Source organism: Paramisgurnus dabryanus, chromosome 15 (genome assembly GCF_030506205.2).
Source record: "Paramisgurnus dabryanus chromosome 15, PD_genome_1.1, whole genome shotgun sequence".
In the NCBI taxonomy this organism is placed as follows: domain Eukaryota; kingdom Metazoa; phylum Chordata; class Actinopteri; order Cypriniformes; family Cobitidae; genus Paramisgurnus; species Paramisgurnus dabryanus.
This window is the reverse complement of record NC_133351.1, coordinates 38,418,084-38,442,544: the sequence shown is the minus strand read 5'-3', so window position 1 is coordinate 38,442,544 and position 24,461 is coordinate 38,418,084. Positions and strand designations below refer to the sequence as shown.

Here is a 24,461-nt window from a genome sequence, read left to right as displayed (position 1 = left end):
ACCACCTTATCTGAGCAATGAAGACCGTAATGCCGAATGTTGTCCACCAGAGGGGGTATGATATTTGATTCCTCTCTGTTTGCGCTACAACTTATGTATACGCTTAATTTGTACTGCTATGAATAGGCTGATAACGAGTATAAGAACAAATTTCACACAACCCAGCTTTGTTCCTTCACAAAAAAATTTAAACTTTCCATTTGCACTTTATAAAGTCTACTTCAAAAATTAACAAATTTCACTCTAGTTTCCATCAAGGCATTGTTAATTCCTACTGGTTTATGCATTAAATGTTTGTCATGAGCTGTTTCTTAAAATATACTTCATACTGATAAATTGCATTAGAATAATTTGAAGCACTATTGTCAGGGACACGGTCCTGCAAAGCTTAGCTCCAACTCAAATTAAAAGTGCATTGGAACCTGGGATTGGGTGTTAAATCTCAACAAATCTGCACAGTTAAGTACCTGCATGCCAGTTAGTACAATGCAAAATGTAATCTGCAAAAATTTTATTAACTGTATATGCACAACAACACATGCAGCCAAAACGTCTCGGTTACGTATGTAACCCTCGTTCCCTGAAGGAAGGGAACGGAGACGTCACGTCGTGACCGACGAATTGGGAACCGCTTCGCGGGTGACCTATCTACTTCGAGAAACTATAAAAACGCCAATGAACTTGGCATGCAGGTATTTGCATAATGCCGGCGCCGCCTTGCCAGGTCACTACCTGTTCCTTAACCCACGATAGTGAAGCAGCGAACTGGGGAAGCGTCTAAACTGAGCGGAGCTAGAACACTGCGGAAGCCATCCCCTAAGAAGGTTGAATGGATGACAAAAAAAATGAAACAACCGAAAGGTTGCTCATAAGAAGTCTCTGAACAAAACATAGTATGCAGAGAGATGCAGAGCAGGCTCTGCTAAGGAAAACGTGGAGGATTAGTACCCCACGGAGTATACACACAAATGAACCCCACGTAGGGGACAGATGTGGACGCCTAGCCTACACAGGTTTACAGAGAATACATCAGTGATAGGTTGACAGCGGATGCTCCGCAACACCCGCTATCAGGGCGGTGGAGGAGAGGCAAAAACAGTTTTTGAGACGTTTTTTCCCCGATGGCCTTCCATATTGGTGCAAATGTGCAGCACCAAAATAGAGGCTCCAAGCCGACACACGAGCCGACCCTCTGCATTCTTAACTAGTTAGTAGAAAGAACCCGAGTGGAAACCGGTTCGACACGAACACTATAGAATCTTGTGAACGTATTAGGTGTCGCCCAGCCTGCAGCTCTACAAATATCTGTTAGCGAGGAACCGCGAGCCAGTGCCCAAGATGATGCCACACTGCGTGTAGAGTGGGCACATAAATTAAACGGACAAGGCACATTCTGCTTTTGATATGCAAGGGCTATAGTATCCTCTGCTTGGTGACAGCTTTTCCTTTCTGCTGACCACCGTAACAAACAAAGAGCTGATCTGAGGTCCTAAAGCTTTGCGTCCTGTCTATATACACACGTAGTGCACGAACAGGGCATAACAAAGCCATGGCTGGGTCTGCCTCCTCCAAAGGCAGCGCTTGCAGGTTCACTACTTGATCTCTGAAAGGAGTGGTGGGAACTTTGGGCACAAAGCCGGGCCGGGGTCTCAGTGTTACGCTGGATGCAGCCGGCCCGAACTGAAGGCACGAATCGTCGACCGAAAATGCATGAATATCCCCTATCCTCTTAACAGAAGCCAAAGCGAGGAGAGTTAATGTCTTCATAGTAAGAAATTTAACACTCACACTACGCAGAGGCTCAAATGGGGCTTCCTGGAGGGATTTCAGCACCAAGGACAGGTCCCAAGGAGGAATAGAGGGAGGACGCGAAGGATTCAGTCTTCGAGCGCCTCTGAGAAATCTAATGACCAGGTCGTGCTGACCCACTGTCCTACCGTTTACGGGTGAATGGTGAGCTGATATCGCAGCGATATCGACCTTAATAGTGGATGGTGACAGCCTATTCTCCAAACGGCGCTAGAGATATAAAAGCACAACACTAATCGGGCATTCTCGGGGGTTTTCACTTTGGGAAGAACACCAGTCGACAAACAGGTTCCATTTAAGCGCGTAAGCCTGTCTCGTAGACGGCGCTCGCGCTGCAGCAATAGTGTTAGATACCTCTTGCGGTAAATCACTCAAATCCTCCGTGCCCCGTCCAGAGACCACACATGGAGGTTCCACAGGTCGGGGCGCTGGTGCCATAATGTGCCCTCTTGTTGAGAAAGAAGGTCCTTCCTCAGGGGAATCTTCCAAGGAGGGGCTGTCGCGAGGAGAGAGAGTTCTGGAAACCAACTCCTGGTTGTCCAATACGGTGCCACCAACAGCACGCTCTCCTCGTCCTCCTGGATTTTGCATAGGGTTTGCGCAATGAGGCTCACCGGAGGAACGCGTATTTGCGCATGTTTCGCGGCCAGCTGTGTGCCAATGCATCCACACCGAGCGAGTCGTCGGCTAGTGAATAGAACAGGCGACAATGGGTCGTCTCTGGGGAAGCAAACAGATCTATCTGCGCTTTGCCGAAATGTCTCCAAATCTGCTGAACCGCAATGGGGTGGAGCCGCCATTCGCCGGGATGCGCAGCCTGAGAGAGCGCATCCGCCTCTACATTGAGCGTGCCCGGGATGTAAATGGCACGAAGAGACCTCAAATTCTTCTGACTCCAAGTGAGGAGATGACGGGCGAGATGCGACAGGTGACGCGAGCGTAAACCGCCTTGACGATTGATGTACGCCACGGTCGCAGTGTTGTCTGTGCGAACTAATACATCATTGCCCTGTAACTCGTTGCTGAAACGGACGAGCGCAAGATATACAGCCCACATTTCTCGGCAATTGATGTGCCAATGCAGCTGGGGTGCCGTCCAGACCCCCGAAGCCGCAAGCCCATCGTACGTGGCCCCCCACCCCGTGTCCGAAGCATCTGTGCATACTATTGCATGCCTGGAGACCTGTCTCAGAGGCACACCGGCTCGGAGAAACGCACGGTCTGACCACGGAGTGAAAGTGCGACGACACGCAGGTGTAATGATAACACGGTGAATGCCGCGCAGCCACGCTCTCCTCGGGACTCGATCGTGAAGCCAATGCTGAAGCGGTCGCATATGAAGCAGTCCGAGCGGAGTTACAGCTGCGGCTGCTGCCATATGCCCCAGGAGCTTCTGAAATTGTTTCAGCGGGACCGCGCTCTTGCTCTTGAATGTATTCAGGCAAGTCAGAATCGACTGTACACGCGCTTCTGTTAGACGAGCTGTCAAATCGATCGAGTCCAGTTCCATCCCGAGAAAAGAGATTCTCTGCACGGGGCAAAGCTTGCTCTTTTCCCAGTTGACCCGAAGACCCAAACGAGAGAGGTGTTTTAGAGTTAAATCTCTGTGATCGCACAGCGTCTGACGTGTTTGAGCTATTATGAGCCAATCGTCTAAATACGCGAGAATGCGCACACCTTTCTCTCTCAGGGGTTTTAAAGCCCCCTCCACTACTTTGGTGAATACACGGGGAGACAGAGAGAGCCCGAATGGGAGGACTTTGCACTGGTATGCTCGCCCCTCGAACGCAAAGCGGAGAAACGGCCTGTGCCGGGGGAGAATCGATACGTGGAAGTACGCGTCCTTCAGGTCGATAGATGCGAACCAATCGTTTGGACGAATGCATGGAAATATGCGCTTGGGCGTCAGCATCTTGAACGGCATTCTTTGAAGTGCACGGTTCAGCGAACGCAGGTCCAGGATCGGTCGCAAGCCGCCGGTTTTCTTGGGTACAATAAAGTAAGGGCTGTAAAACCCCGACCTCATCTCGGCTGGAGGGACCGGCTCGATCGCTTCCTTCGCCAATAAAACAGCGATCTCCGCACAGAGGACGTGCGCATCGGCAGCTCTCACCGCAGTGAAACGAACGCCGGAGAATTTGGGGGGACGCCGGGCAAATTGGATCGCATAGCCGAGACGAATCGTGCGTAAAATCCAACGCGACGGGCTGGGAAGCTGTTCCCATGCCCCCAGACACCGTGCGAGAGGGACTAAAGGCACGATCGGTGTACCCGCGGCGGGCGCAACGGAGGTGATCGCCGGTGTGTGCGTATTGGCCGCACCGACAGCAGTGTTGTGCATGATAACACTCGCCTGAGTCCGCTGCTGGGTGGGTGAGTAAGGGAGGCTCTGCTGAAGACACCTCACGCCACTCGATGCACCTGGCGAAGGGGGAGGAAGACGATGGGTTATGAGCCCGTGATTGTCTTCTCTCCCCTGAGAAGTCAGAGAGCGCGATGGGGTTATGAGCCCGTGCGTTGCTCTCGAACTCCTCTGATGAGTCGGAGAACGAGGGGGGGTTATGAGCCCGCTCGTGTCTCCGGCGCTCATCTGAAGACCTAGAGATGGAAGTGAAATTCGCTCTTTTTGTGGAATTGTGGGTGCCGACTGAAAAGTCGGCGGAACAGAAAAATGAAACAAAGGATTCCCCAACCGGCCCTCCTCCGGTGGGGGGAGTGGTGCCTTCACCATCTCCCGAAGAGCGATCCCCTCCATCTCTAGGTCGCCCGTCTCAGGGCCGCTTCGATCTCCTCTTTCCACCCTTCGGAGCGGGCTGAGCGGGCGGGGCGGGCTGCTGGCGACCGGTTCCTCGCTTCTTAGAAGAGCCCCGGGGAGGAACGGAGGCGGCCGCCGCAGGACGCCCTCGGCGAGGAGCAGGCTGAGGCGCCGACGTGGACGGGGCAGGCGCAGGACGCTTCCGACGCGGCATGATTTGAGCTATGGCCTCAGTCTGCTTCTTGGCTGCACGAAGCGCCAGATCAGTGGCCGCACGCAGTTCAGACAACTCCGCCGAGTCGTGACCTCCCGCGTGCAGGTCCCTCAGAGCCTTAGCCTGATGAACCTGCAGCAATGCCATGGCATGCAGGGCTGAAGCTGCCTCCCCACAAGCTTTGTAAGCAGCACCGGTCAGCGCCGAAGACTGCTTACAAGCCCGTGAGGGGAGAGTAGGCTGGTCCCGCCAGGAGGAAGCGACACCGGCCGGACACAACTGCATCGCGACCGGCCGCTCCACTGACGGGATACCAGTATACCCCCTGGCATCTCCACCCTCAAGAGAGGTGAGGGGTGAAGGCTGAAATGGCCGGTTCCGGGCGGAAAACTGGGTTTTCCACGACCGCGTCAGCTCTTCATGCACCTCGGGGAAGAAGGGCACCGGGGGCGAGGACTGAGAAGCCCTGGCACCCCCGAAGTACCAATCATCGAGGCGGGACCGTTCAGGTGGGGGAGGTTCAGTCCACTCCAAGCCGACCGCCGCCGCCGCCCGAGCGAGCATGGCTGCCATCTCGGGGTCGAACGCAGGACCCGCAACCCGACCCGAAGGCGGGAGCGGATCTGGATCGACATCCGAGGCTGACAACCCCCCCTCCGACGTTACGGTGGACATCGCGTCCGGTGGAGGCTCGACAGAGCGCGAGGACACCGTAGAACACGGGCCGCTCGTCTCCATCGGGACCTCCGCTGGCAACGAATCAGGGTGCTGGGAGCTGCTGGACGAACCAGCAGACCGACCCAGCACCGTTATACGGAGGTCATCCTTCGCAAGTTTGGTAGCTGCGCCCTTAGCAGCACCAGACTTGGAAGGCGGGCGCCGTTCCCGGAGAAACGACACCCGTCTCCGCAAATCCGCCATAGTCATGCCCTCACAGGTGGAGCATGAACTATCACGCAACGCTGCCTCTGCGTGCTGGAGCCCCAGACACGAAACACAGCGCTCGTGGCCATCCCGGGGAGCGATGAACACACCGCATCCAGAAACGGAGCACGGGCGGAATGCCATCTTTAAAAAGACGCACCCGACCGTGACACGAATGAGTGACTGTCTTTAAAAAGACACAAAGCTCAAACGTGCTGCTCTTTTAGGGAAATCACTTTTTTGTGCGAGCTGGTGAAACACACAGGGAGAGGCAAACGCACTCACTCAACTCAAGTCCTAAAAAAAAGACAGAGAGAGAGAGAGAGAAAGGGTGGAGAAAACACTGCGAGCCTCCGCTGAGGTGTCTTTGCCCAACCAACTTCAGCAAGCTGAGATCTTTTTCTTCCCTTCTCAGAACAGGATCTACGAAGATCAGTTTTGAAAGCTTCTCGAGATCAGATGTCTGCCGGCTTCGAAGCAATAAAGCTGATTTGGTATTATGCACCTGCGGCTTATATACGCACCTGGCGGGTATTATGCAAATACCTGCATGCCAAGTTCATTGGCGTTTTTATAGTTTCTCGAAGTAGATAGGTCACCCTGCGAAGCAGTTCCCAATTCGTCGGTCACGACGTGACGTCGTAGTGACCGACTGAAAGGGAACTGAATGTTTTCAGAATTTTTTTTAACATGTCTTCAATGATATTCACTGAACGGTTTTAGAAAATTTCACATTTGCATATATCCTGCTTGAACCTTACTACGTAAACAAAAGCAGCAAGTGAAAAAATGCATAATCTTTACACAGAACTATATTAAACTCTTAGTGACTTCAAGAACATTGGATAGCCCTGCAACTTCTTTGAGGACAAAATTTTCAGATCTACATTTAGGACACTGCCTTGAGTTCTCCATCCATTGCTGAATGCAGGCTTTGCATCCAACCACACTCCTACAGCATGATGTGAGAACTGGTTCTTCAGTGATAGCTGAAAGAAAAGTCAATATATGACTAAAATAAGCAGTTACTAAGATTCATACTTGCAAATAAATTAGCAAACATAATTTTAGTGATATCCATACTACTTTTTAGCATCATATTTGTTTCTTCTGGTTTAGAAATTTGGTTAGTGCATTGAGATGCATTTTGTTTGCATTGAGATGTTAATGTGTGTTAACACATGAAAGTTTCCTTTAAGACTGTCACTAGGTTTGCCCTCTGTGCTGCTCCCTGTGTAGTGGAAACAATCTCCTCAATCTGCCTGGATACATTTTCCAAGCCATTGGAGGCCTCCAAGAGCTCCTCAATTTGTAACTTGAGAGTCTGAAGAAAAGTGGTGTCTCTGCGGCTGAAAACAAAATGAAGACATGAAATGATGCATCCCTACATATCATTAAAAAGAATATTCCACAATTCATGCAAGTTAAGCTAGATGGACAGCATTTGTGTCAATGTTGATTATCACAAATAATCTCCCAAACTTTTCATTAAACAGCAACAATTAAATTTAGTCACTTGCAACAGAAGTAAATGGGACCAACCTCAAAATCTTAATGGGGTAATTTCTATGGACAAGTTAGATTAGGCCAGGACCAGGCCTTAGCAAAATTAGAACAGGCAAGTTGCTTTTAAAAATGTGCATTTACACAAAATTACTGTTTGCATCTTGAGACTATGGATTTTGTTAAAACAACTTCAACATGAATTTTAGTTTGCCTTGTCTATGAAACCAGGCTATTGTCTTTTAAGATGAAAAAGATGTAAACATACAGACAAAAGCAAAGATTTGTGCAACCCATGTCCAATTACATTATGGTGACTGTACAAAACCTAGAAAAAAATAATGGGCATAATATTGGCCCTTTAAATGTGTTGTTTTGTATCAGGATGAAACACAGAAAATAAATAATTTTCACACATTTTAAAGCAACACTATGTAGTTTCCATGTAAAAATGACTTACAGCTCTCCCATGTGGTTAAAAAGCGCAACAGTACCTGGTATCAGACACTCTTTTGCAAGCAGGGGGAGGGGCGGGGCTGTGTTTCCTACCCTACACTGCCACTTTCAGAGTGTGCTTGTAGCAGCTAGGAGGCTGCTCAGGTTGCAAAAACAGTACAATTTGTCCAGTTAAAAGTTGTTCTATCACTGAAATAATTTTAGAGAAATTATTTAAAGGTAAAAAAAAATACATAGTATTGCTTTAACAGAACTTCAGGAAACATAGATTGTAAATATTAATAGGGACACATGACCAAATTTGAGATAAGACTAGATATTTACTGTACATAAAATCTGTTTGCGATATTAGCCTGTTTGCTAATCACTACTTTGCTGTAAACATGTTTACTTTTTAAAAACACCAATATAGTGCTACAATACAATATTTTACCAAGTATATCTTTAGTTCTTATAGATTATAAGAGTATGTCCCAAACATTTCATCGGACGCACGTGCGGTGATGCGATCACGCATCTGGTCAGAACTTAAGGGACAAGTTCGGTATTTTACACTTAAAGCCCTGTTTTCAGATTGTTTATGAAATAGAACGGTTTTGACTGAAATTTCGACATATGTTGCTGCCCCGAGAATTTACGGGTGTTTGTTGTTTACCTCCCACCTCTACAAGGGGTGTATAAGTGCACAGGAACAATCCTTCCTAAAATGCATTAAACTTTTGTTTACAAAGATGTGAAACTCATCGAGTGGTCAGGGGTGTTCACTGATATGCTCACACAAAAATCGCTGCAAAAGATGCTTTTCAACAGGTGTTTAAGCATTCGTTGTAAACTTGTGGACCTATTTTTCCAAACGCCTCACACCCATATATTCTTCCGCTGAGAGCTTGAATAATAGACACTCCAGCCCAGGTGGTGGCGCTAATCCGCCTTTGCCAATTGCAAGAATACAAACAAAGTTCCCTGCGCGGAGTAATACTGTACCTCACAGCACATTTAATACAAGTCAATGGAGTTGGACAAAACTACGATAAAACCTGTTGGAAAGCATCTTTTGCAGTGATTTTTGTGTGAGCATATCAGTGAACACCCCTGACCACTCGCTGAGTTTCATGTCTTTGTAAATGAAAGTTTAATGCATTTTAGGAAGGATTGTTCCAGTGCACCTATATAGCCATTGTAGAGGTGGGAAGTGAAACAACAAACACCCAAAAATTCTCAGGGCAGCCGCATATGTAGAAATTTCAGTCAAAACCGTTCTATTTCATCATGAACAAAATTAAAACAGGGCTTTACCGAACTTTTCCTTTAAAGCTGCCATTTTTCATGATCAAAGTTAAAAAGGCTGGCACTAAAGCAAATGTTTCACTTGATTTACCTGAAACAGTGTGTGCATTCCAAGTCTTTTGCAAAATCTGCTGCACCCACTAGAATATTTAGCTTGTAGTTTTCTGGAACATTATAAATAAAACCTAATCACAAAATTTTAATTGTGTCCTCTATTAGAAGCCTAAATAAAGCACTTTTGCTTTTGCAAAGAAACACACAGCAGCTCCACGACTTTGTGTGGTTTCTGTGATAAATTAACACAGTAGTGGAGGTAGCAGGATTTTCCTGCACAGATGGTCAACTGTAGGTCTTGTAGCCATGCTGCAACTTTGTTGTAAAGGGTGTAAGTTACTTGCCATAAAGGAGCCTCCCACAGAAAAGTGAGGAAAAGGTGGGGATGATAGACATAAAAAGTCTGAAAGTACAACATAGCTTTAAAGACTTAAATGCAAATATAAAATATCCATAGACCAGGGGCCTCATTTATAAAATGCTGTGTAAAAAACATCCTAAATTTGATCTTACGATCATTTAACAAAAATGCGTACGTGTGATTCATAAACCGAACGTACGCGCAGACAACGCGCGTACCCCTTTCAAATCTATAAATCAGAAATGAACTTGAACTTGTGCGCGCAGCCGAGCAGTTTCAGATCTCTGCCTTTAAACGATGCGTAATTAATGTCAGACATATAAAAAGCGCTTGTCAATGTTTAAACCTAATTTCAAACAGCAAGAATGGCTTATATTTCCAAAAACCTGCAGCAATCAAACAAGCAAAAGTGCGTACGTCTGCTCAGACCTTGACGTGGCGCTAAGCACTTTTCCACGTCAAAGACGTTTTTTATAAATATGGACTTTGCCGTGGATTTTCGCCTACGCACACTTTACGATCAAATCTGTGCGTACGCAGGCTTTATAAATGAGGCCCCTGGGGTGTCAAATCCTGTCCTACACTACAGTAGAACTTGATTTCATAAGTGGAAATTTGTTCATTGCATTTGTCTCATGACATCTCAGAAAGTGAACCAATCATGATTTATTTAACTTTAGTTTAGTTTTCCCAATTTTAAATATTATAAGATCGCATGGAAGCATTTTCTGATAAAAACTCATAAGAAGAAAACTACTTATCTATTATTTAATCTTGTGGGATTAGTTTGAACAGGATTGGACATACCTGAACTAAGTGAAATCAACAAAGCAAATAGCTTGTTAAAGTGGAACCACAGTTTTTGTGTTCAATTACTTAAGACTCCCATTTGTTGATGGTGTTTGGCAATATGGCTGCCTCTCCGTGTTGTTTCTGAGGTGTGAAAGTTTCTCTTGGATATAAAGTGTTAAATAAAATTCTTTGCCATGATCCACCCTGATCTGGTCCCACATGCCATATTCAACCACTGCACTTCTGCATGACACAAAAAGTATGTTAATTAAAGTAAATTAAGTTATTTCAAGCTATTATTTTCAAGTATCTCAGCTCTATAATGTTTTCTTGCAATACATGAGTCTATGTTTAATATTATCTGTAAATAAGTAATTCTTGTTGAAATAACTTGTTAATTTAAATATAACCATGTATACTTTTGCTTCCAAACACTTAGGGGCAGTTTCCCGGACAGGGATTAGACTAGTCATAGACTAAAATAAATGTAAGAGCTCTCCAAACTGAAAACAACTAGCATTGACACATCTAAAAATATATTAGTGCCCTTTGTTTTGCCTCAAAATCCACACCAGTAATGCTTTTGGTAAGGCATGAGTAGTTATAACGGACCTGCATGTGTCAAAATATGATTTACGACCTCTTGATTTACGACCTCTTTGACAGGGGGCAGGACTATCAATCAAACAGTGTACAAGCTGTCTATTTTTGACAGCGAGTGTCCGGACTGTGATCGTTTTACGACGTGTCATTTAGCGGGTTGTTTTTCCTGTGTGTGTGTTTTATGTCAAGCGTATGCTGTCATGTTTATTGACAGGTTGTGTTTGACAGGTTGTGTTTGACAGGTCGTGTTCTGACAGCTGGTGTTTGACAGGGGGCGGGACTATCAATCAAACGGTGTACAAGCTGTCTACTTTAGACAGCGAGTGTCCGGACTGTGATCGTTTTACGACATGTTATTTAGCGGGTTGTTTTTCCTGTGTGTGTTTTATGTCAAGCCTATGCTGTCATGTTTATTGACAGGTTGTGTTTTGACAGCTCGTGTTTGACAGTTGCCGCCAGCGTCTCTCTCCCCCATCCCTCCCTCCTTTCTCGCCCGTGCGTGTTGTAAACGAGTAAAGATTTCTAAAAACTCAATGTTGGTAAAATAATTCACCATTACGGTGACAAAAAGTAAATGTTTATTTTAGATTTAGACAAATCATGAACAAGGCTCTGATTAAAACTTTTTGGTTGTAACATCACAAGTTATTTAATTAAATATTCTGTATACGTGTATAGTTTAAGCATTGACCTAAGCCATAACTATAGTTTCACACGTATTAAAGATCACTTTCCGGCGGTGCCTGACAACGTCGGGTGAGCGTACATATCTGCCGTTTTAAAATAACCTTAATAAATGTAATTCTGTCCACTACGGCAAAATAGGGGGTTTATTTTAGATTTAGGGGATTCTTTAAACAAGTCTCTGATTAAGACATGTGTATACGTGCACCGATGGTGACAGAGAACTTACATCTGACGTTAATAAACTTTTAAATGTTTTTAAGACGTGTTCATCCCATCTTAGGGGGTTTATTTTTAATTAAATGATTCTTAAAACCATGTGTGAAAGTGTGTATATTATACAATGAGTCTTATATTGTCTGCTCTGACAAAAATAAAGTATTATTTTAGATTTTAGGTGAAGTGCCACCGTGTATGACAAATATAGTTTGATATAAACGTTTGTTTTGTCAAAAGTTTCTTATAGACATTCAAGAAACAAATATTTTAGTTGTATCTGGTTAAACTTAATTCTGATATTTTCTATTGAACTAGTCTATTTTTCTGATCAGACACAAAGTTTCTGATGCTGATCTTATGATCTTAAAACTGTAGTGGTAAAATGTAATATGGTAACTCTGACAAAAAGTAAAAGGTTTATTTTAGATCACAACCTATTTTATGGCAAACAATGCAGTATCTAAAAGTTTGTAACAACACAATTTTATTTAATGAAATACTCAGTACGTGTATAGCAATGAACTGTGCCAAAATCACCGGGGTCCCATCAATACTATATTCTTTAGACTAAAGGGTATTTATTTTAATCTAAATAAAATCTTTTCATGCACAATATTCTGTTCACGCCATTAGATTGCGTTCCTGCGTTTACAATAGAGAACATACGCGGATGTGTGTTCATATCCACCGTTAAGAAACTTTTTTAAACGATTAAAGACATTTTCAATTCATCTTCTGGGGTTTGTTTTAAAATAATGACACCTTAAAATCAACTGTGAATATGTGGTTATTACACAATAAAATGTAATTCTGTCCGCTCCGGTATAATAAGGGTTTTATTTTAGATTTGGGACTTTCTTTAACCAAGTCTCTGATTAAAACATGTGAATGCGTGCACCAACGTTGTCAGAAAACGTAGGCTGATGCGCTCTTATATATGGTGTTAAGAACCTTTTAAACGTTTTAAGACATTTAACCCCATCTTCTGGGTTGAATTCATTAATGTCATCTAATATCCACGTATGTACATGTGTATTTAGGATAAATGTAGCACGGTACGCATTGTCAAAATAAAAGTGTCTTGAACATGGTATTCCATTACGTGTTTTTTTTTTCGGCATATTTATTGATGTGGAAAAAAGTTTGTTGTTTTGGACGTTCAGTTTCAATCTCTCTCTAGCACCATCCGTTATCACCCAACAGACCCCCCAGCTGTCTGGACAGCGGTGGTGTTCAGCAGACCATACTGTTTCTAAAACTCTGTGTTGGTAAAATAAAATAAATTCAGCCCCCATTGACAAAAAGTAAAAGGCTTATTTTAGATTTCAGGCTTCATTACTCAGAAACAGATTAAAGCATGTTATCTCTTATTTGCATGCAACAGACTCTCAAGTTTTATGTTAAAAGGATTACTAAATAAAAACCTAAGCATTCTGTATTATGTTGCCACTGATGATTCTACAAGTTTACAGTTTCAAACATTTTTGCTATCTTCGCTGTGAAAGATTAAGTAAATAAATCTAAAACATACACAGGGTTGAGGCGTTCCCTTAATCTTCTAGCAACGATTTTCAAGAGATTACCAACATGTATGATGTACTAACTGTCAGGGGATCTGTGATATTATTTTCTGAAGTAATTAGCTATCTAATGGCTACTGCACAATAACTTAAGCGATAAAGAGTTTGACAAATGTTACATAACCTATAGAAACGAAACAAGATCAATTACAAAGTCACTGGCATAAGGTTTACACTTAAACAAATCACGCAGATAGGTAACAAAATTAGGATCAGATCGTGCCTGTGCTGTTTTAGCTTCCCATACTAACACTGTTGACTTTATTTTTACGCCTCTGAAAGACATGTGATGTAGCCACATGTAATTATGTTGGCTTGAGAAAGCCAACATACTGTTGTTGCACTTAAACTTATTATTCTTTTTCTTCTGAGACTAAAATTTCTAACTCTAACTCGTCCTAGAGCTTTCAAGCTACAGCCATCAAACTTTGGACAGACCTTCGGTCTGATCTGACTCGAGTTGCTATATCTTTTCTAACTGATGGGACCTTCCGAATTCCTAAACGGGGCGCTGAAACACCCCAAAATTTCCATTGACTTAACATTGAGACAAACTTTGACGGGTCATAGCTGCGAGTGAGAAACTTGTAGAAACTTGTGGCTTACCACATTAAAGGAGGCTGACAGGCTGTGTAAGAACATACCTCACAATGGGGTGTAAGCTGTACCCCTGGGGTGTAAGAGGCCCCCAAAATTTCCCATTGACTTATAATGGGGCAGGAAACATGCCCATAAAAGGGAAAAAAAGCGTCCCAGATGGAATATCTTCACTTTAGAGCATACATGGGCAACATACGGCCCGGGGGCCGGATCCGGCCCGCATAGGGCTTCAATCCGGCCCTCGCGATGCACTCGCAATTTCGATGAAACTGTCATGGTTGCAGTGTTTCCATACATTGATTTATCAGTGACAGAATCAACACTGGGTGCCACATAGATTTTTCATGATTCCCATTTACACTTTTTTTTACCATTTAAAACGTCTTAATTCATTGCAGCCAGCGCTCAGCGTGCCTCGTCTCTCTCTCTTTCTCTCTCTCCTTACGTGCAGCGCCTCAACAGCGCGCGCGCGCGCCCCGCCCCCTCCCCTCTCTCATGTTGCATGCAGCTCAGCTTTCTCACATAACAGTGAAAAGTATTTTAACTCCACGTTCCTGCGTGTACTTTCTTTTTCGCGTTATTAACGTCAACAGTCACGGATGTTATAACAGAGAAGACGGATGATCATATTCATCATGACTTAACAAAAGGTTAGCAGTATTGTTTCCCACATATCCCCCTTCGGGTGTGAGTCTGTGTCCGAGCTCTCTCCCCACCTATGATGCGGTATGCCCGTGCACATGTTCTGTAGTAACAGCAACCGTGTATTTTCTCATATTTTTGAATTTGCAACAAATTGTCTGCGATACAGAATAAAACTACCACTCGTATTTAAAATAAAAAAGCGCTCATAACACAACAACACTGATGAGAAGAGCAACATAAGTACAGCCTCAATGTAAATGTATGATGATTTTTTCAGACGATGTCGCGTTTTTAGCAGCAGTTAAAGAAAGAGCTGGTTTGATTAAACAAAAAGAGTTACTGGGTCCTGTTTAGTCACTATTTTATAGACAACAGAACAGATAATATGTAAAAAAAATAGCATTCAGTTGTGTTAAAATGCAATATAATGTGACAAATCAAAGAGTAAAACACAACGCAATGATGTCACATATATGCTAATCGGGGTGTGACGTCATCACCGCCACAGTCTCTCAAAATCCTGTGGGAAACACTGTGGTTGTCAATATAAAATATAAAAGAAATAATAATAAATCGTGTGTGTGTGTGTGTGTGTGTGTGTGTGTGTGTGTGTGTGTGTGTGTGTGTGTGTGTGTGTGTGTGTGTGTGTGTCTGTTGCTGTAGTAACCATGGTTTTATTGTGGTAAAAGTGTAGTAACCATGTTTTTTTGGTCAATTGATTACTATGAGCAAAACCATGGTTCCCTTTCAGTCGGTCACTACGACGTCACGTCGTGACCGACGAATTGGGAACTCGCTTAGAGAGACCAATCTGCTTCGTATACTACTAAAACGCCAATGAACTTGGCATTGAGATATTTGCATAATGCTGGCGCCGCCCCGCCAGGTGCCTTTATAAGCAGCAGGTGCAAATAGGGAAATTAGCTTTTTCGCTTCGAAAGCCGGCTTTATCTGCTACTGAGAAGCTACTTTACTCTGTTGGGATTTGATTGCTGAAGTTGGTTGAACTAGCAGTATCACAGCGGACGCTTCGCTTATTCCACGGCTCTACATCTGTTTATTGTTTTGAGTTTAGTGTGTGCGTTGCCTTCCTGTGCGCTCATCAACTAAGCATCTGAGTGAATTTCCCTAAAAGAGTGATACGAGAGAGCTTTGTGCCTTGTTAAAGGCAGCCACTCTCTCGTATATGCGGGGATCAGCGTCCTTTTCAGGATAGCTTTTCGCCGTGCGATCTTGGATGCGAGAAGTATAAGGGTTCCAGTGACGGTCACGAGCGCTGTCTTCGTGCTCAGGCATCGAGCACTCCGGGGCTGCGTTCGTGGAGAGTTTCTGTTCTCTCTGTGAGAGCATAAACCTCTTGGATTGCGGAGACGACTGTCGTTTCTACGGGAACGCTGTCCGCGCCTTTGCAGTGCTGACGCCGCCATGGTGCGGCTGTCAAGCGCTCGCAGGGCGCCCTTCGCGTCACTACGCTGAGTAGGACGGAGGATGCGTCCTCCACCTACCGGCCTTCTCATCCTCAGCCGGTTGAGGCTCCGGTGGAGACTGCAGAGTCGTGTTCTACGATGTCTGCCGAATCCATTGGACCTCCTTCTGGTCCCGTCACTTCTGCAGCATCAGAGGGGTGTCCATTTTTCCTCCGAGGCAGAGTCGTTCCGGAGATGGCGGCCGTGCCCGCGAGCGGCGGAGACGGTAGAGTTGGAAAGGTTAACCCCTCTCCGCCCGAACCGTCCCGCCCACATGATTGGTACTTCGGAGCTGCGGGCCTCTCGGTCCTCTCCTCCTGTGCCTTTCTTTCCCGACGGCACGAAGAGCTGACGTGATTTGCGGCCGTCCGGCCGTTCAGCTTCACCCCTCACCTCCCTCACCAACGGAGCCGCTAAGGGCGGGGACCCCTTCAGTAGAGCGGGATGCGTTCCTGGAGGGACCACCCAACCCTTCCCTCCCGTGTTTGTAGACAGTTGTCCGGTCACGGACGCTGCCCATCAGGCATGCCGGAGAGGCGGCTTCGGCCCTGCACGCAATAACGTTGCTGCAGGCTCACAAGGATTTACGAGGGAGCCCGCGACCTTCAGTCGTGCGATGTCCACCACAGTGGTTCAAGATCGCCACCTTTGGCTGTGTCTGGCTGACATGACGGACGCAGACGAGAACAACTTGAATGCTCCTGTCTCACAGACCGGCCTCTTCGGCGAGCCAGGGGAGTCGTACAGCTCCGCTGCGCAGACTGAGGCGATCTCTTAGGTCATGCCCCGGCGGAAGAGAGCTGCCCTTGGTCCACCACGCCGGCTCCTCAGTCTGCCTCTCGCCGTCGGCGTCCTGCGGCGACCACCTCCGTTCCCCTCCTCGGACCCCATCTCGGCAGCGCAGGGGAACCGGTCGTCAGCAGCTCGCCCCGCCCGCTTAGCCGCTTCCCGTGAAATTCGGGAGTTTAAGTGGCCAGTGAAGGGCGACCCGGATTGGCAGAGGATCACTCTTCAGGAGATGGAGCTCCTTCCCCCGATAGAGGGTCGGGTGGAAAATCCTTGGTTTGCATATGTTCCACCGGCTGTTCGGCCGGTACCCACTTAACCACACATAAGAGTGCATTCCTCTTCCCTCTCTAGGTCTCCGGAGGATCGAGAGAGCCGTGAGCGGGTACTCACCAGCTCCCCTACCTCTCCTCTATCGCCAGCGGGTGACCTGAGGAGTCCGAGCTCTCCGCTGAGGAGACCGGACCACCAGCACCCTCATCGGAGTCTGCGCTCTCCGTAGAGGAGACCAGATGACCGTTACCCTCAGCGGGCTCAGGTCAGTGTCACACACATACTGTAGATGTTTATGCTGTCACAGCAGACGCACCGGCAGTCCCACCTGTCTCGCTTCGCTGCCCCACCGCGGGTACTTCGGTAGTGTCGTTATTTCTCCTCGTACGGTGCCTGGGTGCTTGGCTTCAGTTCCCAGCCCGTTTCGTTGGGTTTTACGCACGATCCGCCTCGGTTACGAATCCGGCACTCCCCAAAATTCGGGCTTTCGTTTCACTGTGGTGAAAGCGTCCGATGCACATGTACTGCGTGCAAAAGTCGATATCCTGTTGGCGAAGGATGTTCGAGCCGGTCCCTCTTACCGAGATGATGATGATGATAGGGTTTTTCCAGCCTGTATCTCATAGTACCCAAAATACGCGGCGGGTTACGATCGATTTGATTTACGCACCGGCTCTACGAAGGTGTTCTTTTTGGATGATAACGCCGAGGCTCGTATTTCAATATTCAGATCGGTTTGCAGCCTTAGACCTGTAAGACGTGTACTTTATGTGTCCATCTCCCCTCGCTTTAGACCGTTTTTCGCTCTACGTCGTGGGTGGGCATATTAATACTGAGTACACCATTCGAGCTGTCTCTCTCTCTCCGTGTCTCCGTGTGCTAGTCACGGCATTAAAATATCAGAGAGAGAGCGTTGTTCGCATTCTGCTTTTATGTACGTCGACTTATAATAGCCCGTTCTTAGCAGACGTGCGCGAACACAGAGAGTTAATGCTTCGGCATCTCGCTCGTTTAAGTCTTCAGGTCGACTGGGAAAGAGCAACTTTGCCCCGTGCAGAGGATCCTTTTTCTCAGTATGGAAATAAGACTCGATCGACTAATTGGCGTGTTTTATAAGAGCGCGCAACCTAGTCAGTTCTGACTTGCCTCGGTTTAATTCGAGGGAAGTACGCGGTCCCTCTGAAACAATTTCAGAAGCTCCTGGACATATGACAGCATGCTGCGGCTGTGACATCCGCCCGAGCTGCTTCATATGAGACCGCTTCAGCGTTGGCTTACGATCGAGTCTCGAGGAGAGCGTGGCACACCGACATACACCGTGTAAACATTACACCTGCGTGTCATCTCAATTTTTCCCCGTGGTAGACCCGGCATTTCCGATAGAAGAGGTGCCCCTGAGGGGTCTCCTGGCATTCTGTATATTGCAATGCCCTCAGCACGGGATGATCAGCCACGTATGACGGGCTTGCAGTCTCAGGGGTGTGCATAGCACCCCAACTGCTGCGAGCGGTGCGCTGTATATCTGGGACTTGTACGCTCCGCTATGGAGATGCGAGGGAAGGATGTATTAGCCGACACCAGTAACATTGCGACTGTTGCGTTATTTACCGTTAAGGCGGTTTTGCGCTCTCGTCACCTGTCGCATCTCGCTCGTCATCTCCTCCTTTGGAGTCAGAAGCATCTGAGGTCCCTTCGTGCCATTTACATCCCGGGTACGCTCAATACAGCGGCAGACGCGCTTCCCGAGCTGCGCCCCCGGCGAATGGCGACTCCACCCCCAGACGGTCCAGCTAATTTGGAAGAAGTTCGGTTGTGCGTAGATAGATCTGTTTGCGTCGCCGGACGATACCCACTGTCGCCTATTTTATTCACTAACCGAGGGCAGCCTCGGCGTGGATGCGTTGGCACACAGCTGGCCGCGGGGGGTGCGTAAATACGCATTCCTTCCAGTGAGCTTTATTGCGCAGACACTGTGCAAAGTCAGGCAGGACGAGGAGAGCCTTTTATTAGTCGCCCGTACTGGACTACCAGGAATTGGGTTTCAGAGTTAATGCTCCTCGCGACAGCCCCTCCCTGACGATTTCCCCTGAGGAAAGACTTCTTTCTCAAGGAAGGGGCACATTATGGCACCCGCGCCCCGACCTGTGGGATTCCATGTATGGTCGTTGAGCGCGCGCAAGGTTTAGGTGATTTATCGCAAGCGGTATCTAACACCATCGACGCGGTTCGAGCACCGTCCACAAGACGGGCTTACGCGCTTAATGAAACCTTTTTCGTCACCCGGTGCTCTTCGCAAACGCGAGGACCCCAGAGAATGCCCATTAACATTGTGCTTTTATATCTTTAACATAGGTTAGATGGTAGGCTGTCCCTCCACCATTAAAGTTGATATCGCCGCTATTTCTGCTTATCACTCACTTATCAACGGCAGATCAGTTGGCCAGCATGATTTAATTATTACATTTTAAGAGGCGCTCGCAGGCTAAACCCCTCGCGCCCTCCCTCTTTCGCCTGAGACCTGTCCATGGTGCTGAAGCCTTCAGGTCTCCCTTTTTGAGCCTTTGCAGTCTACGAGTCTGATGTTTTTATCAATGAAAACTCTGACCCTGATAGCATTGGCCTCCATGAAAAGAGTAGGGGATTTACATGCATTCTCTGTTGACGATTCGTGCTTTTAGTTTGGTCCTGCTGTCTCACTGAGACCCAGACCAGGCTACGTGCCCAAAGTTCCCACCACTCCCTTCAGAGATAAGGTGGTGAGCTTGCAAGCGCTGCCCCCGGAGGACGCAGACCCAACCATGGCTTTGTTGTGCCCCGTACGCGCACTGCGACTCTACGTGGATCGCACGCAAAGCCTCAGGACCTCAGACCAGCTCTTTGTTTGTTATGGTGGCCAGCAGAAAGGGAAAGCTGTCACTAAGCAGAGGATGTCTCATTGGATAGTTGAAACTATCGCCCTGGCTTATAATCTTCAGGGTATTCCTTGCCCCTTTAATTTGAGAGTGCACTCCACACGGAGCGTTGCCTCATCTTGGGCTCTAGCTCGTGGTTCCTCGCTAACAGACATCTGTAGAGCTGCTGGTTGGGCGACACCTAATACGTTCACTAGATTTTACAGTGTTCGTATCGAGCCTGTATCCTCTCGTGTTCTTTCCTCACCAGGGGGAGCACGGAGAGCAGTCTCGCAGGTCGGCTTGCAGCCTCCAACTGATGCTTCATAACTGTGTCAGTATGGAAGGCCTTCAGAACAAAAATGCGTAATGGTTTGAATTGTTCTTCCTCCGCTGCCTTGGCAGCCTTTGTTGCGGAGCATTGGCTGTCAGCCTTTCACTAGCTGTATCCTCGCGAACCTATGTGTCTGGCTCGGGCTCCACATTGTGTCCCAACGGGTTCCTTTGTGAGTATTTTTCCGTGGGGTTAATCCTACTAGCCCACGTTTCCCTTAGCAGAGCACTGCTTTGCTTACACAGCCACGGCTGTCATTTTTACCTCAACTACGGTTGACTTTCGCCCACCATTAACCCTTAAGACGGGTGGTGGCTTCCGCAGCGTTCCTATCCCGCTCAGGTAGGGCGCTTCCCAGTCGCTGGCACTTCTGTGGGGTTAAAGGAACATCTAGTGCCCGGCCTTCTGCCTTAAAACCTAATTCTCCTCCTCCTTAAGTGGAACCGGAGGGCTTTACGCAGACACTGGAAGAGGTCAGCCCCTAGTGGCGTTTTGATAGGGATTCCCAATTCGTCGGTCACGACGTGACGTCGTAGTGACCGACTGAAAGGGAACGTCTCGGTTACGGATGTAACCCTCGTTCCCTGAAGGAGGGAACGGAGACGTCACGTCCCGTCGCCACAGGTGCTGCCACCTGCTGTTTATCGGCCGGTCTCATTTTCCCGGCTTTCTCAGCGAAAAGAAGCTAATTTCCCTATTTGCACCTGCTGCTTATAAAGGCACCTGGCGGGGCGGCGCCAGCATTATGCAAATATCTCAATGCCAAGTTCATTGGCGTTTTAGTAGTATACGAAGCAGATTGGTCTCTCTAAGCGAGTTCCCAATTCGTCGGTCACGACGTGACGTCTCCGTTCCCTCCTTCAGGGAACGAGGGTTACATCCGTAACCGAGACGTTTTACTACAGTAACAATGGTTTTTTGGTCTTAACTGTAGTAAAACCATGGTTTATTTTCGTAAGGACAATATGCAGGGTAGGAAATGAATCCTTGAAATTTAATCCAGTTATTGTAATGTTAGAGTAGCCTAGGTCAGACAGGCCTAGCAAAATTAAATTTCAGGCCTTGAAATAGGCTGTCAAAGTAACTGTAGAGGAGCCTTAATTAATTAATTTTTACCAATAAGTCATGTAACTATGTCTAATTGCAGTTTTCCCAAGTGTGGCCCTCCGCTTACTTTGGCAAAGTAAATGTGGCCCTCAGTCTAAAACTGTTGCCCATTTTACTCAAGCATCCAATCAGTCTTTTAGGATCACCCCAGAGCTATTAAGCCACGCCCCTAGCAACAATTTTGGGTACCCTAGCAACATCTCCCATAGACTACCATTATAAAAAGCCCAGATGGATATCTTTGCACCAGAGTGTCATAGAGACATAGGGGTGGGCTCATTTTACTCAGGCATCCAATCAGTCTCTTAGGATTCTTATTGAAGTATTAAGCCACGCCCCTAGCAACAAAATATGAAGACCCTAGCAACATAATAAACAAAGCCTTATATCTCTGGATCTGAACATCGTAGAGACACAGGGGTTGGACCGTTTTACTCGTGGCTTGAAGTGTAATCATTATGGGATGGCAATTTTATCCCTAGCAACCAAACTTAGTACCCTAGCAACGGAATAAACAAAGCCTTATATCTCCGCTTCAGAACATCATAGAGACACGGGGGCTGGACCGTTTTACTTGTGTCTTGAAGTGTGATCATTATGGGATGCCAATTTTCTCCCTAGCAACCAAACTTAGTACCCTAGCAACAGAATAAACAAAGCCTTATATCTCCGCATCAGAACATTGTAGAGACACGGGGGTTGGACCGTTTTACTTGTGGCTTGAAGGGTGATCATTATGGGATTCCAATTTTCTCCCTAGCAACCAAACTTAGTACCCTAGCAACGCAATAAATGTTAGCTTCATGCTAGCTTCATGTTTATCATGCTAGCTTCATGCTAATCATGCTAACTTCATGCTAGCTTCATGCTAATCATGCTAGCATCATGCTAGCTTCATGCTAATCATGCTAGCATCATGCTAGCTTCATGCTAATCATGCTACCATCATGCTAGCTTCATGCTAACTTCATGCTAATCATGCTAGCTTCATGCTAATCATGCTAGCATCATGCTAGCTTCATGCTAATCATGATAGCATCATGCTAGCTTCATGCTAATCATGCTAGCATCATGCTAGCTTCATGCTAATCATGCTAGCATCATGCTAGCTTCATGCTAATCATGCTAGCATCATGCTAGCTTCATGCTAACCATGCTAACATCATGCTAGCTTCATGCTAATCATGCTAGAATCATGCTAGCTTCATGCTAATCATGCTAACATCATGCTAGCTTCATGCTAATCATGCTAACATCATGCTAATCATGCTAGCATCATGCTAGCTTCATGCTAATCATGCTAGCATCATGCTAGCTTTATGCTAATCATTCTATCATCATGCTAGCCTTATGTTAATCATGTTATCATCATGCTAATTTCATGCTAATCATGTTAACATCATGCTAGCTTCATGTTAAATTATGCTAGCTTCATGCTAACTTCATGCTAAATCGTGTAAGCATCATGCTAGCTTAATGTTAAATCATGCTAGCTTCACGCTAAATCATGTTCGCTTCATGTTAAATCATGCTAGCTTTATCTTAAATCATGATAGCTTCATGCTAAGTTGTCAAACTCTACTCTCAGACTAGGCTTTCTCAAGCCAACATAAAGTTTGTTCCGACGAACTTTTCTATCTAGTTTCTATTAATCTTTCACGTTTCTCTGTATGAGTTGCAAAACATATGAAGAATGAGCAATATCACACATTGTCTGAACAAGATGTCTAAATGTTCTAATGATTGTATCTAATGGTAACAACACAGACAATAAGACCAAAAATCCTTGTATATTTTTTGTTTTTATGAAACCGGTACAGCAAAACATACAAGAGGCATAAGTAGTAAACAAATTCAATGTAGATAACCACAGTGACCATACATTGAAACTACTAGAACGTAGTTTTTGTTAAAGTATACAATTGTTGACGGACATGGATTGTCAATCATAATGTTGAGTAAAAATAAAACAGAATGAAACTTTTGGAAAACTAAAAAACAACTGTAAAAACTATCGTAAGATATGTCACTGGCTCACACGATTGGTTTTTAGTCATCATCATCATTAAACGTTATGATATTGTCTAGATACCATAGAAAGTGCATGCATGAACCAAGACCCTTTTCAAACATGAAATCTACGGCATTTTCTATGATTTCACACACATTAATTTCTCGTTTCTTTACAAGGATATCAATGCATACATCAATTACAAAGGCCATCATAATTATGATATTGACAACGTAAAACTCGACCTCGTCACATTCATAAAATATCTCTAGGGCCTTTCTAATAATCACACTGGGTTCCTCTTGGGCCTGGACCAGCGTCTGCACCATGTTATTGAGAGAGTCATCTATACTTTTCACACCATCTGTTTTTTCCTTGAGTCTGGTTACACACTCGGCGTTAGCTTCGCAATAATTCATTCGTTCGAATGATCTTTGTGCCATCTTTTTCAAGATTCCGTAGCATGGATTTAACTTTGCTTGCTTGTTTGTTTCTGAGTTCAAACACCTTATCAGCAACAAAAGGATCGTGTCCACAGTTTCTGCCGCGCAGCGTTTGATAGTTTGTTTGCGAATTCGTACACCTTCGCAGCATCAAAAGGTTCCACAGTTTCTGCAAAACATAAAACAGACCTCTGGGGTGTGTGAATCCGGCACGGTTGTTCAAAATTGTTCTGTGATGTGTTAATCCGGGGTTAAGTTTTTGGTAAAGGTGTTCAGAAGGAAAGCTTCTCATCCATACAGGCCTCATTCTTCGCTTCACAACCCCCGTGGCGTTGGTCGTTTGGTCCCTACCACGTGATAACTGCCAATCCACACACACACACCATATCCTCTGGGGGTTTTGCGCTGTAAATAGTAAAGCTATAGACACTGATTCATCTTAAACCTAACCTAATATCAGTTAAGATGTTCAAATAGTATATTTTTATTTTATTTAGTAAAAATTAAGGTTTACCTATTTAACGTAAGTACGTGATTTTAATGTCATGTAGAACCATGTCCTAACTGTTGTTGTGTTTATAGTTAGCTTTATGGATGCACACAACCATGTTTAACAAAATCATAGAGTTGGGGTACTCGAACTTGGACTCGAGTCCAATTTTGA

General features: G+C 45.8%; 1 pseudogene; it reads right to left on the bottom strand.

The window, feature by feature from the left end:
* Nucleotides 1-6,876: 6,876 nt before the first annotated feature.
* Nucleotides 6,877-24,461, bottom strand: part of LOC135758568 (uncharacterized) — a 106,988-nt pseudogene continuing 89,403 nt past the window's right edge.